This window comes from Littorina saxatilis, linkage group LG3 (genome assembly GCF_037325665.1).
Source record: "Littorina saxatilis isolate snail1 linkage group LG3, US_GU_Lsax_2.0, whole genome shotgun sequence".
Taxonomy (NCBI): domain Eukaryota; kingdom Metazoa; phylum Mollusca; class Gastropoda; order Littorinimorpha; family Littorinidae; genus Littorina; species Littorina saxatilis.
This window is the reverse complement of record NC_090247.1, coordinates 62,220,510-62,237,221: the sequence shown is the minus strand read 5'-3', so window position 1 is coordinate 62,237,221 and position 16,712 is coordinate 62,220,510. Positions and strand designations below refer to the sequence as shown.

Sequence of the window (16,712 nt, the reverse complement as noted above, 5' to 3'; positions counted from 1 at the left end):
AAAATTTCGTACGAAAATGTTACTCCCTTTACGATAAAATTACTCCCCACGACATAAATTTCCGAGTTCCGAGTAAACATTTCGTACAAAAATGTTACACCCCTGACAAATAAATAACGAATAAATTACTTCACCCTAACACGAGCAATTCAAACTTCCCATGCCAGGTGTACAAAATGTTTACTCCCTTGTCCCCTGTTAGTCTTGGTGGTGGAAGAGGTAGAGGGAGGGTAGCGCGACATTCGTTTGCGCGAAATCACATATTGGCATTATCCCTTCGCCCGTATCCCATTTTCGAGTACGAGATTTTTACTGGAAGTAAAAAAAAATGGGGAGTAAAAATTTCGTGGAGGGAGTAATTTTTTCGTGCCTTGGGGAGTTCATTTCTTGTACGAAACTGGTACTCGGAGTAAGAATTTCGTACGAAATTTTTACTCCGGAGTACATTTTTCGTGGAGTAAAAATTTCGTGTTACACCGGGTTTGAGAGTAGAATTGGGAAAAGGTAAACCTGCTATGTGAAACACATTTGTTTTGAATATGACTGGGTTTTTAAGCCCAACCCTCTCTCTCTCTCTCTCTCTCTCTCTCTCTCTCTCTCTCTCTCTCTCTCTCTCTCTCTCTCTTTCTCTCTCTCTCTTTCTCTCTCTTTTTCTTTCTTTCTCTCTCTCTCTCTCTCTCTCTCTCAGTCTCAATACCGGCACGGTTGGCCTAGTGGTAAGGCGTCCGCTCCGTGATCGGGAGGTCGTGGGTTCGAACCCCGGCCGGGTCATACCTAAGACCTTCAAAATTGGCAATCTAGTGGCTGCTCCGCCTGGCGTCTGGCATTATGGGGTTAGTGCTAGGACTGGTTGGTCCGGTGTCAGAATAATGTGACTGGGTGAGACATGAAGCCTGTGCTGCGACTTCTGTCTTGTGTGTGGCGCACGTTAAATGTCAAAGCAGCACCGCCCTGATATGGCCCTTCGTGGTCGGCTGGGCGTTAAGCAAACAAACAAACACTCTCTCTCTCTCTCTCTCTCTCTCTCTCTCTCTCTCTCTCTCTCTCTCTCTCTCTCTCTCTCTCTCTCTCTCTCTCTCTCTCTCTCTCTTTCATTCTCTGCATGTATCATATATGCGTGCAAACAGAATGCGTGTGTTCTTTGGTCTAAATCAAGATATTAAAAAAATCTATTTAATTTTGTTCATTACTGCTTTTTATATTAAGTTATGATCCGTTCATTAATGCAAGTTCTGTTATATGTTCTGTTAAAACTCATCTAAATAAACTGCAATGCAATAGAGGAGATAACTTTTACTTTCGTTTAGATCCCATTTTGAATCAAGAGAATGAAGCGACGACTGTCAGAGACGCACAAGACACAGTCAAACTAATGTCCACTAGAAACTTGGAAAATGCATCGAGGGTCAAAATGTCTATCCAGTGAGTCAGTGTGGATCCAGTACTTGCTGTTCCTTTAATCGCTTGATGCTGCACGAAGTCTTCACCGGGAGTTTCCCATGACGTCCGCACTGCTGGATGCGCCTCTATCGGCTCGATCTCAAAGATTTTCACGACCACAGACAAAAAAGAAACGTCGGCTATCGCCTTAAGTTAGCGATCTACAGTGGAACCCCCTTTTAAGACCTTGTTCTCAGACTTTCTGTTCATAACCTCTGTAAAATTACCCCCATTTTCAGATTCCCTCTTTTTTAAGACATTGTTTTCTCAGACTTTCTGTTTATAACCTCTGTAAAATTACCCCCATTTTCAGATTCCCTCATTTTTTAAGACCTTGTTTTCTCAGACTTTCTGTTCATAACCTCTGTAAAATTACCCCCATTTTCAGATTCCCTCTTTTTTAAGACATTGTTTTCTCAGACTTTCTGTTTATAACCTCTGTAAAATTACCCCCATTTTCAGATTCCCTCCTTTTTTAAGACCTTGTTTTCTCAGACTTTCTGTTCATAACCTCTGTAAAATTACCCCCATTTTCAGATTCCCTCTTTTTTAAGACATTGTTTTCTCAGACTTTGTGTTTATAACCTCTGTAAAATTACCCCCATTTTCAGATTCCCTCTTTTTTAAGACATTGTTTTCTCAGACTTTCTGTTTATAACCTCTGTAAAATTACCCCCATTTTCAGATTCCCTCTTTTTTAAGACATTGTTTTCTCAGACCTTCTGTTCATAACCTCTGTAAAATTACCCCCATTTTCAGATTCCCTCTTTTTTAAGACATTGTTTTCTCAGACCTTCTGTTCATAACCTCTGTAAAATTACCCCCATTTTCAGATTCCCTCCTTTTTTAAGACATTGTTTTCTCAGACTTTCTGTTCATAACCTCTGTAAAATTACCCCCATTTTCAGATTCCCTCTTTTTTAAGACATTGTTTTCTCAGACTTTGTGTTTATAACCTCTGTAAAATTACCCCCATTTTCAGATTCCCTCCTTTTTTAAGACATTGTTTTCTCAGACTTTCTGTTTATAACCTCTGTAAAATTACCCCCATTTTCAGATTCCCTCTTTTTTAAGACATTGTTTTCTCAGACCTTCTGTTCATAACCTCTGTAAAATTACCCCCATTTTCAGATTCCCTCTTTTTTAAGACATTGTTTTCTCAGACTTTGTGTTTATAACCTCTGTAAAATTACCCCCATTTTCAGATTCCCTCCTTTTTTAAGACATTGTTTTCTCAGACTTTGTGTTTATAACCTCTGTAAAATTACCCCCATTTTCAGATTCCCTCCTTTTTTAAGACATTGTTTTCTCAGACTTTCTGTTTATAACCTCTGTAAAATTACCCCCATTTTCAGATTCCCTCTTTTTTAAGACATTGTTTTCTCAGACCTTCTGTTCATAACCTCTGTAAAATTACCCCCATTTTCAGATTCCCTCTTTTTTAAGACATTGTTTTCTCAGACTTTCTGTTTATAACCTCTGTAAAATTACCCCCATTTTCAGATTCCCTCTTTTTTAAGACATTGTTTTCTCAGACCTTCTGTTCATAACCTCTGTAAAATTACCCCCATTTTCAGATTCCCTCCTTTTTTAAGACCTTGTTTTCTCAGACTTTCTGTTCATAACCTCTGTAAAATTACCCCCATTTTCAGATTCCCTCTTTTTTAAGACATTGTTTTCTCAGACTTTGTGTTTATAACCTCTGTAAAATTACCCCCATTTTCAGATTCCCTCTTTTTTAAGACATTGTTTTCTCAGACTTTCTGTTTATAACCTCTGTAAAATTACCCCCATTTTCAGATTCCCTCTTTTTTAAGACATTGTTTTCTCAGACCTTCTGTTCATAACCTCTGTAAAATTACCCCCATTTTCAGATTCCCTCCTTTTTTAAGACCTTGTTTTCTCAGACTTTTTGTTCATAACCTCTGTAAAATTACCCCCATTTTCAGATTTCCTCTTTTTTAAGACATTGTTTTCTCAGACTTTGTGTTTATAACCTCTGTAAAATTACCCCCATTTTCAGATTCCCTCTTTTTTAAGACATTGTTTTCTCAGACTTTCTGTTTATAACCTCTGTAAAATTACCCCCATTTTCAGATTCCCTCTTTTTTAAGACATTGTTTTCTCAGACCTTCTGTTCATAACCTCTGTAAAATTACCCCCATTTTCAGATTCCCTCTTTTTTAAGACATTGTTTTCTCAGACTTTCTGTTTATAACCTCTGTAAAATTACCCCCATTTTCAGATTCCCTCTTTTTTAAGACATTGTTTTCTCAGACTTTCTGTTTATAACCTCTGTAAAATTACCCCCATTTTCAGATTCCCTCCTTTTTAAGACCTTGTTTTCTCAGATCTGTGGAGGTCTTAAAAGGGGGGTTCCACTGTATAAGTATTCTAGATTATTGAAAATGATGTTATTTTTTTCTTTTTATTGTGTATGCTTTGTTGGGCTCTCTGAGAAGTAAAATAACTGGGGTTTTTTTCCAGGACTGCAAACCTGGCTATGAGTGCGTGATGAATCAAGTGCTCTGTGTCAGAGCGCCCTGTCCTGCAATACCCACCTGTGTTGTCCGTAAGTGTGTGTATCTGTGTGACAATTTGATTACAAAAATTAGGGTGTCACAGTGCCGCCTCCACTTCCACAAAATCAGCCGGATATGACGTCATCAAAGATTTTTTTTAATAATAATCGTCTGGGGATATTTTTTGCAGGAACTCTAATGTTAAGGTTCATAAAGATCGTTCCAGTAGTTTTCTCTGAATCTCTCTACACATACACACCGCCACCCTCGTCTCGATTCCCCGTCTATGTTAAATCAATTGGTCAAAACTTGACGAAATGTAAAAAAGAATAAAGGTGTTTCAACCAACATCAATCGGTTCACATCTCAGTCGGACTGGTAAAAGAAATACAATGTGTTCGTGTATCTGTGCTGGTGTGTGTGTGTTTGTGTGTGTGTGTGTGCGTTCGTGCGTGCGTTTGTGCGTGCGTGAGTGCGTGCGTGTGCGCCTGTGTGTGTGTGTGTGTGCGTGCGTTCTTTTTTGGGTGATTTTTGTGATTTTTCAAAATATTCAGACAAGTGCTATCAGGCGAAGCAGCCGGGCCTGTGTAAGGCGTACTTCCCCAGTTGGTACTACGATACAAACAGCAGGACGTGCAAGGAGTTTGTATTTGGCGGATGTGGGGGCAACGACAACCGCTTCACCACCAAGAAACTCTGCAAGAAGGCATGTTCTTTAGTGATGAAAAAAGAATACAACTTTAGTTACTATGTTTGTAAATAGTTGGGTTCTTATAGTGATGAAAAGATCAAAACAACTTTAGTTACTATTGTTGTAAATGGTTCTGTTTTTATAGTGATGAAATTTTAAAGATAAATACAACTTTAGTTACTATCGTTGTAAATAGTTCTGTTTTTATAGTGATGAAATTTAAGGATAAATACAACTTTAATTACTATCGTTGTAAAAAGTTATGTGCTTATAGTAAAGACAATATTAATACAAAATTACTTTTTACTGCTAACAGGCCTGTAGTTATAATATAGAACAGATAAACACAAATTTACTATCACTGTTTGAAAGGCTTGAGCTTATGGCCAAGAAGAAATGTAGACGAAGTTACTATCACTGCTATAATGCGTGGTAATTTATAGTGAAGAAACGATGCAGACAAAATTTAATGTACTACGAGTGTCACCACAAAAAGGCCTATAGTTCTCGTATATACGTACTTTACTTACTGTCCGTTGTCATCTAGGGCAGCAACGAAGGATTCTTGTAAATAAGAGATGAAGAAAAGAAAATTTCATCACTACTAAAAGGCGTGCACTGAATGGAAGATCTCATTTCTGAATTGCATCGGTCACATCAGACCATGCTAAGTTATCCCCCCCTCCCCCACCCCCGTCCCCCGACGCCCTTTTTAATAGTTTTTCTCTCTGGTTTCAGGCATGTCGTAAAGCGAAATGCCCCGCGCAAGCTAAAGACGTGACTTGCGCGAAGAAGAACGAGTGTTCGAAACGTGCGGGCAAAAACCTGCCAGTGTGCCCACAGGGTCAGTCATGCTGTCGTACTTCGTGTGGAAGGAAGTGTCTTTGACTGACGTGGTAATCATACATCAATGACGTACTACGCATGTACCGATGACGTCATAAGATATTGATGACGTAAGCTGACATGCGCTGAACTGTAACCTTAATTTGAGATTTTATTCGAAAAAAGTTGTCCGGCTGTGTTATTGTACCATTGACTACCAAAGTAAAGGTGACGCACAGTGCTGTTGCTTTTGTTTTTGATTCTGATGTTGGAGTTGTTTTCGTCCTCTCTCTTTTTCTCTCTCTCCCTCTTATCTGTTGTGATTGCAAAATATGTGTTTCATCCCCGTGTGCGTGAGTAGCCTATATCTGCGTCCACGCGTGCGTGTGCGTTCAGTGTTTGTTCCTGTGTTGGTGTGTGCGCGTGCGGTTCTATGTACGCGTGTGAGTGTGTGTGCTTGTGTTCGATCGTGTGCACTCGCCCACATACACACCGTAACATGCCCTCACACACTCACACACACACATACACACACACACACACACACACACACACACTTATAAATGCACACTCTTCAAATTATATCCATATCAAATACAAGCCCAGAATAAAAGGTAAAAAACAGCTTGTATTTACTGCAACTCAACACATCATGGTACACTTCCTGTGCTCCTCTATTCCAAATAGACGTCTACCGGAAATAACTCTGTCAGGATTGTCAGTCGTTGTGGGACAGTCATATTTCGCCCCGCTTTTGTGAGTCAAACAATAACACGTACTGACTTCGATGTGTATGTTATGAAGTGCCCGCTATTTGTAACTCCATTTTGTTCGAACATAAACACATCGGAGTTTACGATTTGTTGCCGTAATGATCGCTTGCCCGGAGTGATCGCCGACAAGCTGTTTTGCCTTTGGTCACGTGCGTTTTGCAAGGGGAGTTTCGGAAACACGCGTGCTCAGCGATAACTGCAGGCCATCGCCAGTAAATCGTGGCTCCGATGTGCAGATTTTGGAAAGAAAAAGGCATCATATCGTGCAGGCACTGAGTAACATACACATCGGAGTCAGTTTTTCGCTGCCGATTGCTCGTTTTAACTGATCGACTAAAGTGAGGCGCAATGCTTGGACATACTGACAGACAATGCTGCGTCGCTCACAAGAAATAACGGGTTCAGGTGTGACGAAAAAACGAACAGGGCCTGAGTACGGTGATAAATACAAGACTTATTTTACAACCATTTGAAAAATACATACATCCCCCGTGGCTGCCCGCATAACGAAATCGTTTTTCTCGTGTTTTGAACTTGCCAGTGTTACAGCACAGAGCAGAGTCCGTCCCGCACTTTGCTTTGTGTACATCACGTGGCCACCCAAACACCCGCACAACGCAACATTTTTCACGAGAAAAACACGTTTATTAGTTTGCTTTGTCTGTATTACACATTTCTATTTACAAATTTTACCACTGACACACCAAATGGTAAACTTTAGTTTGTAAGTGAATCGTTATACAAAATAACGTTATCACGAGACGAACAGAGATCTCAGAGATCGTCTGCTTCTCAACTGTTTCGCGCAAATCGTGTAATATCTATTTTTGCGGAAACCTCCAGAAGAAATGCAATCTCAGCGGCTTCCACCTGCAACATAGTCGTGCTTATTTGGAATGTGACGTCCTGTTCTTCGTCAGTCACACCTATCTCGAAAACTAAGCGTCGCACAGAACCAGCGCCCTTCCATTAAGAGTTAGTTTTGAACATCGCTTGTTGACAAACAGTGTTGAAAATATCAGTAAAGAAACCAAGTCACGAGAATGACAAAAATATGAAGGCCACGTCATTTCTTTCTTTCTTTATTTGGTGTTTAACGTCGTTTTCAACCACGAAGGTTATATCGCGACGGGGGAAGGGGGGAGATGGGATAGAGCCACTTGTCAATTGTTTCTTGTTCACAAAAGCACTAATCAAAAATTTGCTCCAGGGGCTTGCAACATACTGCTTGACTAAAATCTTTACAAAAATTGACTATATTCTATACAAGAAACACTTAACAAGGGTAAAAGGAGAAACAAAATCCGTTAGTCGCCTCTTACGACATGCTGGGGAGCATCGGGTAAATTCTTTATCGTCCCAACCAACATGGGACTCTCCCTAACCCGCGGGGGGTGCCACGTCATTTGAAAACGTCACCTTCGGCAATGTCTCACATGCATAGGTATACTAAAATAGCAAAACTAAAAGCTTAATTGAGACATTTAAACTTAACAAATATCAGTGTTTAATCAGGACCAAAACAATAATTTCACCGTCGTTGAGGAAAATAAGACCTGTCAGAAAAAAAAGACCTGTCATAAGTCAACTTTACCTTGCAATAATTGTGTCATGGAACGACTGCTACTAACACGTATTAAATACTATATATGCTGTTCCCAAACTAACCATTACACGTTCAACACATATACACCAGAAACTTTATGCATCACGTAAGCTCATACAATTGAGCAAGCAAGCAAACATTTAAGAGCTTTTTTATTATTTTTTTTATTTTTATTTTTTTTATGCGGATATCTGTCGTACATTTAAGAGCTCTTTAACAAGTTCAACATGTTTTCATCTGTGAAAAGTTTTCCAATCGTCACACTTCTTTAATATTGAGAAAGCATAACATAATAGCCATCTGAGTTTGGGGGGAGTGGGAGAATAATTTGGTTTTTTTTAAACCACAGACATCCTCACTCAGCAAGACAAAGACAACATAGCTGTCCAATATTTGCCTTGGAAGGCATCTTCAGGACCAATAGAGAAAAGTACAAAAGAAGATCATAACCGAAGCAGATCCAAATGAAAAATAGCGAGGAAAAAAGAAAATGCACTTTTCAATAATAATTGAGTTTTTGTACTCCATTGTATTGCCACGATGGACCTATTCACAACAGCAAAGTGTTCAAAATGATCTATGTCCTTTCTAAAATGGTTGAGTTCTGGTACTCACTAATATTGACATGACGATCCTATTCACAACAACAAAGTGTTCAAAATTATCTAAACTTGGCCAACAAATTATTGCAACAAATTTCGCACCCAAATTAAAGCATTAATTCCCGGGAAATTTCATATGACAGGTAAGGCCATTCACTTGACTATCAGGGTCACATTTGGATTAAAGATATCTTTTACAGGGATCACGTGACCGCCGCTCAAATAAGGGTACTCTCGCTCGAAGTATCTGTAGTGTGTTGGTTGATTATTCTGAAAGTTTCAAAGCAATCCACCAAGTCGTTGCTAAAGTACAGCGCTTTTTGTTATGTCACCCTAAACAATGACGCAAAAAGTCCCGTTTTTGACCGCTCTTGCGATCGACACCTGCATCAGTAGGAATAGCATAACACACAAAATACGCAAGCTAGCTAAACAAATCAACCTGTTCAGGGTAGATCATTTACTTGACTTTCTTCTCGTATGTTAACGTTGCAAAGTTTTTCCTATCGCTTCGCAGAAGGCGCTCTTCTGGAACGACAGCGTTTTGGCGGAGGCTCTGTGATGGTCTGGGGAGGGATCAGCACACGTCTAAAGACACCTCTGTACCATGTAGTGGCCAACTTGACCGGTGTCCGCTACCAGAATGTGATCCTGCAACCCCTGGTCGTTCCAGCCCTCCAAGCGATCGGCCCTCGTGCGATTCTTCAGGATGACAACGCACCTCCCCATCGCTCTGCCGCTGTAAACACCTTCACCCAGCAGGCCAGGGTCAACAGGATGCTGTGGCCAGCCAACAGCCCGGACATGAACCCCATAGAGCACATGTGGGACGAGCTTTGTCGTCGGGTACAGCAACATCACCCTCCTCCTGCCAATCTGGGTCAACTGCTGCAATGGCTCCAGCAGGAATGGAATGGAGTTCCCAGAGCATTCATATGCAACCTGATCCACTCCATGCGCCAACGATGTGTTGAATGCCTGGCACACAACGGAGGGCACACGCGGTATTGACACTGATTCACATTGTTGTGAATTCCATTTTCGAGGGTTGTCACGTTTGACACATTCTAGCTAAATTGTCGCTGCCGCGTTCGATTTTTGCTTTGTTTGTCATTACTCCTTGGTTGTTCAATTATATAATTTAAAAAAATTGAAAGAATTCGGTCTTGTCCATTTTGTGTGGCGTGCTTGTAAAAAAGTGATCCTTAACCTTTTTTGAAGAGTGTACATGGCTAAAAGAAGGGTATTCCAATGTTCAAGCGATACATTTCCCTTGAAACCATGCTCATTACCGTTCAGCAAGGGAGGGGGGGGGTCAATAAGGTTCGAATTAGGCCAATCCCACTATTTGGGTAGGCCTGGCTCATAAAAATCTCATCTCAATTTGGAGGGACAATTTTGAGGACTGTCCTCTCTTGTCTACACTGTGAGGAAAGTATCTTATCATTTATGTGGACCAACCTTGCAGCCGTCTGTACAGCCAGGTCTCTGCACTGCTGACTGACTCCGAGCTTCACGAGCTGTGCGACGAGCCCCCACTGGCTGTGTGTGACAGCCTGACTGACAGCCACGTCTCTCTGCTTCAGGCTGGATCCCTGCTGCACCAGCTGTCTCACTGTCTGCCACTGACAGTCTCTCACTGCCGGAAGGAACGTCTCCTCCTGTCCACTCCCGGCCATGGCTCCTCATTCTTGCTCCTTAACTGAAGTCACAAAGACGTTCACCAGTCATAAGAAGTAACCGATGGGGTTTGCAGTGCTCCTTTGCTGAAGCGTCCTGCGTCTGTGCGGCTTGGAAAACATTCTTTTCTGGATTTAATAAAAGAATGTCTAACGGGCTGACCCCCAACAAATGCTAATTACTTTTGCAGCTGTTAAGTAAATCACTTCATATTTGGTTTATATCAACTTGCAAAAATGGGTGTTTGAGCGTTTTATTTTTCAAATCTGAATGCTGTGCTTCCTAGTCATTTTAGACGTGATATTCTCCAACCCGCTTGTGTGTTTGTTTACATTATGGGAAGCGTTTTAGCCCTGTATGGCACGGAATATGTATGCGCTTGCTAGACTGTGGGTTTGACTGCCTCAATCCAACGTTCTTAATTTGCTTTGACGAATGGGTATCTATGAGGACTAAATAAAATATGATGACATACGGAATCGGGCTCCTGACACAGGAGAGCTGGGCAAAGCTAACCGCTCGCTGATGAAAATTAATTTAATTATTTGCCATAGTTTCAGAGCAGTTTTGAGCAAATTATTGCAGGCGTTTCTAAATTACAGTACAACGACTGTCCCTTCAACTGTTTAAGGTCCAATTCGTCAGAAAACTGTCCAAAATGGCGCCTTCGGTGTACTGTCTTCAAACAGGAAGGGCATCATATTTAAAGTCAATTTCAGTTCTGCAAATATGTTCATGGTGCATTAACTTCAGTTTGTGTATATGGCACAGTTTCTGGTGTGTAGGTCAAATGATCTGACTTTTATCATCTCTCCAAAATGTGCTGGAGTGATTTGATTACAGTTCTTTGACTGTATTTGCAAGTTGTAAATAGAGATATCGCAGCCATTTCATTGTGCGACGCCGTATGTAGCATGGAGGGGTAAACATGTGCTGCAATTCCTTGAAACATGTTTGCAAAATAACGGCTAATTTTAAAGGTAATTTTTGACGTTTTTGCAACGCATGAAGAGTAATGCCACTGTAGCATAAAATAGAATTATAAGTTTTTCATTGTTTTCAAAACTGTTGGAGTTTCATAGCGGTTAGGACATCGGCCCCGAAATTTGAGGTCTTGGGTTCGAACCTCTGCCGATACGTTTATTTGTTCCCCCTCAATCCCTCTTGAAAATAAATTATGCTAAGCCTTGAAAGAGCAAACAGGAAGTTACCAGCGCGGTCAATGTACGTTTGAATATTCATTTTTGGACAGAATAACTCTTCAGATGGTGTCTGAGTCTTTTGTTTCTGAAGGACATCTTCATTTTGACTTCCTTGTTCAATACACTGCCGTACCCCGTCGCGCGATCGCATTCTCCATTTTAACATTTTATTTGTGATACAGATTTAATGTGTAAGAGTGTGTGCGTGAGTGAGTGTGTGTGTGTGTGTGTGTGTGTGTGTGTGTGTGTGTGTGTGTGTGTGTGTGTGTGTGTGTGTGTGTGTATGTGTGTGTAGTGTTGAAGTCATGTTTGCACACAGACAAAATAAAGAATATGTGATTGTGTTTGCAAATAGAAATAAAACAGTGTGTGTGATCCACTTGATTTTTTAAAGGCGTCTGAGTACGTCTGTTTGTGTGTGCATTTATATGTTATGTTGGGTGTGTGCTGTACCTATGTGCTTTGGTGACATTTTCAAGTTTGCACTCCTATAGAAACTCAACTTTAAGAAACCTCAATATACTTGAATTTACGTCTTTGAACAATTTAAACAATTCTTCCTTAATCAAAAATACAAACATGAGTTTATAAAACCAACAAGCTCAAGTAAGCTTAATTTGACATTTTTCAGATTCTTTCTTGCAAGAAAAATGCCACATCTGAATACAAAGCATTTGAACGTATCTATTAAGAGCTAGGAGAAAAAACTTCGTTTGGAAGCAGCCCGAGGCTTGTTGAAAACCAACAAAAAACAAAAACAAAACAGTGGTTGAGACACAATACTTCCATACCATCTACCTGGTTTGTTTTTTTATAGTGGTATTAAAATGCTAATTGCTCAAGCATTCAACCAAACTCACGAACGTCATAAAACGCGTCAAAACTGAAACAATTTGATGAAAGTGGTACGAACTGACACATGTTTTCGTCAAAAATCAGTACCCATTGTGGTTGTTGTTCAGCTAATTCTAACAGATGGGGAAAAAAACCCAGTAAAAGCGTGAAACTTATGGTTAAAAACAAGAGGAGAAACTTACGTTTTAAACTGTGCGTTTGCCAAAATCTGGAAGCCCGTTCTTAGCAGCCAACACTGCTCGTGTACTCCGCGTCAACCGTTATCTTCGTCGCCATTTCAGTTTAGGCGCACGAAACTTTCGTCTTCCTGGTTTTACCGTGAACACTCGTCTCTTTCTTCTGTAGTTGTTGTTGTTGTTGTAGTTGTCGTTGTTGTTGTTGTTGTTGTTGATGTTGATATTTTGACATTTTGATAATCAATATAGTCTCGAACATCTGTGATTACTTAATTTACCTGGCTTCAGACCACAGAACCGGCCACACGCCTGGTCGCCAACCGGAGGGAAAGTGACATGACGAAGAGAGAGATCGAAGTTAGCTGGCCAACAAATGACCTGATCAGTTGCCGTTCTTGGAAATGAGGAATTAGTGATAGTTGTGCTACGTTAAAAAAAAAAGGGGGGGGGGGTGGGGGGCTAAGCCCAAATCAAATCAAATGTGATTTCTCAGTGGGAAATGCTAAGGCGACAAACAAGGTCGAAAGAAATGGTTCTCTTTGTCACGTTGCCCAGGGTTGAGGGTAAATGGGGAAAAGGTAAACCTCAGTGCTATGTTTGCCAGTCGTGGGACACCAGTTTAAAGGCACAGTGCAGCTCGCAGCCTTCGTTTTGCGTTTTTGTTGCAGCTGAGCGCATTTACAGTTCAAAAATCCTCCTATGGTAGTAAAACAAACCCAAAACTACCCAACGACGACATCTGTGAAGCTCGACAGTTTCTTGTTCACGCGAGTGCATAAATTAACCTAGTTATTACGTGGTGTTTGGTCGGAGTTCGATTCAACTGAGTGATTCCGGCCTCCATTTTGTTTTACACAAACTCATGATGACGTCTGACATAGTTTGCTAGTGACGTGTCTTTTTGTGCATGATGTGGTGATCTACCTGATCTAAATTTAGATCCAAAAATAGGCCAAGACCAGCCGGGTCAGAGTACGAAATTAATTCGTAAAACAATCGCAGTTCTTGACTCTTTGGGTGCAAGTCAATGAAACTTGGTAGTTCTTCTAACGGATAGCTGCCTGAGGTATGACTAAAAGCCCCAGGGGCTCCGTGCATCTGGATTTGACAAGTTCAGTACCTTTAAAGAATTGTATACTGCTCAGTTGTCAATAGCGCAATTCAAATTCTCACAATGACTACAATGACGGCATTGAACTGATGTTTTCACAGCGTAGGAATGACTAAGAACGAGAGCACTCGTTCGGCCTTTTCTTCTGGCTTCCTGTTGATTCTTTGCTGTCCAACCGCCATAATAGGCTTTCATTGCTCAGCTGTAAAGAAGTAGAAAAAACACCAAAGAAACCCTAGGAGATAACCAGATTGCGTGGGGAAAACGTCAAAGTCATAAAGACATCGACACATTTCCATTCACGGTGCATATTTTCTATCACAACTGCTCCTAACTTTGACCTGACAGAAATGGATAATTGTATCAGTGTGTATGAGAACTCTGTAGAAAAGAATGAATAATGCTTGACATAATTTCTCTCAGGGCGCGCGAACGTGCGCGCACGAGAGAGAACGAACGAACGAACGAACGAACGAACGAACTTTATTACTCAAGGGTGGAGATTTTAGGTTGACGCCTAGTCTTACAATCTGTCCCTACTAAAACTAAGACATGAATGTATAAAGATGGATACAATAACAAATAAAAAATAAAAAGAACAATCGTAAACAGACACGAAAAAAATGATTCAAGTTATAATTGTGCGTGTGTTCTTTACATATCGTTTGTACCATCTGCCACTGGGTCAAGTTCAGCAAAGTATCTGCTGCCGGCAGCTGTGTTTCATTGAGAGGAGTTTTGTTTTATTTAGCCAGTGTATGTTGTAGAGATCAGTGCAGTTCACATTATCTGACTGCCGTCAGTGTGTCAGTAGTAACGCTCAGGCTGCAAGAGGCACCTTCCACCATAGTGAGACAAGGGACATCTCAACCTCACATGGAAATGCTTTTTCTTTTTATGAGAAAAGCTGAATATCTCCTGTGATTCACAGCTTTGTTCCTTTGTTTCAGTGTGGAATGGATGGCGTTAATGAGTACAGGTAAACGTCCTTTTGACAAAGGAAATGATGGGCTGTGTTAATTTTCTCCAACTACTTTTGTCAGTGGTTGTTGTCACCTTTAGATTCTTGCCTGTATTTGAATGCGAGATTAATATCTCCTCCTTAAATCGCGACCTTATCACTAAGTAACCTGCCACACCACCAATGAGTGACACAACTGGCAATCCACCCCCACCATCCACACCCCCACAGTTTACCAATGAGTGACACAACTGACAATCCACCCCCACCATCCACACCCCCACAGTTTACCAATGAGTGACACAACTGACAATCCACCCCCACCATCCACACCCCCACAGTTTACCAATGAGTGACACAACTGACAATCCACCCCCACCATCCACACCCCCACAGTTTACCAATGCAAATACCAGTTAAGCTAGAACAGGAAGAAAGAACTAAAATAAAAGACTAAAGAAAAGAAAGGCAAAGAAGCTGTTTGTTTCACCTCGTTTCAATTAGGATACACTAAAATATACAATGTAAACACGTACACTTTGCAAGAAAAATCAATGTTTTTCTGCAAAAACTTCAAACACAACGAATTGAAAATACAAACTAGCGCTTCATAGTAACACAATGCTGCAAGACATGTTTTGTGTATTACAGCAAAGGTAACATAACGAAATGACCGCAAATATTACGAAGATAAACACATCGGGTATTATAAGATGGTTGGTGGCTTGTTGACAGACAATTTTTTGTTGGTCCGAGGGGACCATATCGTCTTCGGTTTCATCTTTATCGACCAAGGTCAAAGGCCGCGGCTCATAAATATGAAAACCGAAGGCTATACAGTCCCATTACATGAGCGGCGGTCACGTGATCCCTGTTAAAAAAATACTTAATCCAAAAGGTGATCCTGAAGGTTAAGTGAACGGCCTTAACTGGCATATAAAGTGTTAATGAAATTACATGGGAATTAATGCTTTAATTTCCCCCGAAATCGGCGTATGGCTGCCTAAATGGCGGGGTAAAAACGGTCATACACGTAAAATTCCACTCGTGCAAAAAACATGAGTGAACGTGGGAGTCTAAGCCCATGAACGAAGAAGAAGAAGAAGAATGCTTTAATTTGGGTTTGAAATCTGCTGCAATAATTTTTTGGCCAAGTTTAGATTACAGTATTATATACACACAATTTCCATCCAATACAATATATTTAATGCTCCAATTTTTTCTTTACAAAATGCATAGAGAAAACGCACATGTATATTTCGTTATAGCAGCTGTGTAGATTATTGTATTGTGGAATGTCTTTCCATTTCAACACAAGAGGCGAAGCCTTCAAGGCTCACGTAAGAAATCGACAAACAGTAATACAAACTCAATCACTCCGTCACACATACACTCACACACAGTAAGCATAGGTGACACTGTGCAAGAAAGCGAGACACTAGATCTAGATCTGTCTGTCTGCATGTAGCCTACTTACAGGGACACGACTGCCAATGGCCGATTTCGAAGAAAAAACTAGTCTCGGCCCGCTCAAAATAACAATGACCGAGACTTTCAGTAATTCCTTCGCGTGACGTCTAACCCTCTTACGCCATAATGTGACGTCTTCAAATGTATGACGTCTTCAAATGTTAAAGTTTCTACCACAGCTATACACACATACGCACGCACGCACGCACGCACGCACAGACAGACAAAGTTTAGCACCGCATAGGCTACACTTACGTGAGCCACAAACCGAAGGGTAAGACATACAAAACTGGGTTTTGTTTGCAGCAGAGAAAGGCGCTACATTACAAAACACCACCTGCAGACATGCCTGACCGCCTGTTTCTGACGCGAGTGGACCGTCCACTTCAAAGATATAAAGGGGTTTGCTTCTAAACTAATAGACAGATAATTGTTTGCAGCTGTTGTAAGACACGGGTGCATTCCACCATTTACAGTTTAAAGATTATTGAATTGACGCAAATAGGCTGCAAGACATTCGGTGCTATCGTTTCTTTAACTTACTCATTGTTCAAACTACCAGATCTTTCCAATTTTTACAAAGAAAACACATAGAAAAACGGATTTAGAGAAACTATCTCCTCTGAGTCGTGTCTTATTCAAAAGATATCTGTACAATTTAAAAAGAATCTGCATGATGTGTGTGTTTGTGTATGTGTGTGTATGTTTCTGAATAGTTTGTGTGTGTGTGTGCGTGCGCGCGCGTGTGTTTTTGTGTTTGCTTGTACGTGTGTGTGTGTGTGTGTGTGTGTGTCTCTG

General features: G+C 40.7%; 1 long non-coding RNA gene across 1 annotated transcript; it reads left to right on the top strand.

Moving 5' to 3' along the window:
• Positions 1-3,874: 3,874 nt before the first annotated feature.
• Positions 3,875-5,719, top strand: LOC138961004 (uncharacterized). The gene is made up of 3 exons (XR_011454117.1): positions 3,875-4,012; positions 4,517-4,668; positions 5,392-5,719. It is a non-coding gene; the product is annotated as an uncharacterized lncRNA (long non-coding RNA).
• Positions 5,720-16,712: the final 10,993 nt, after the last annotated feature.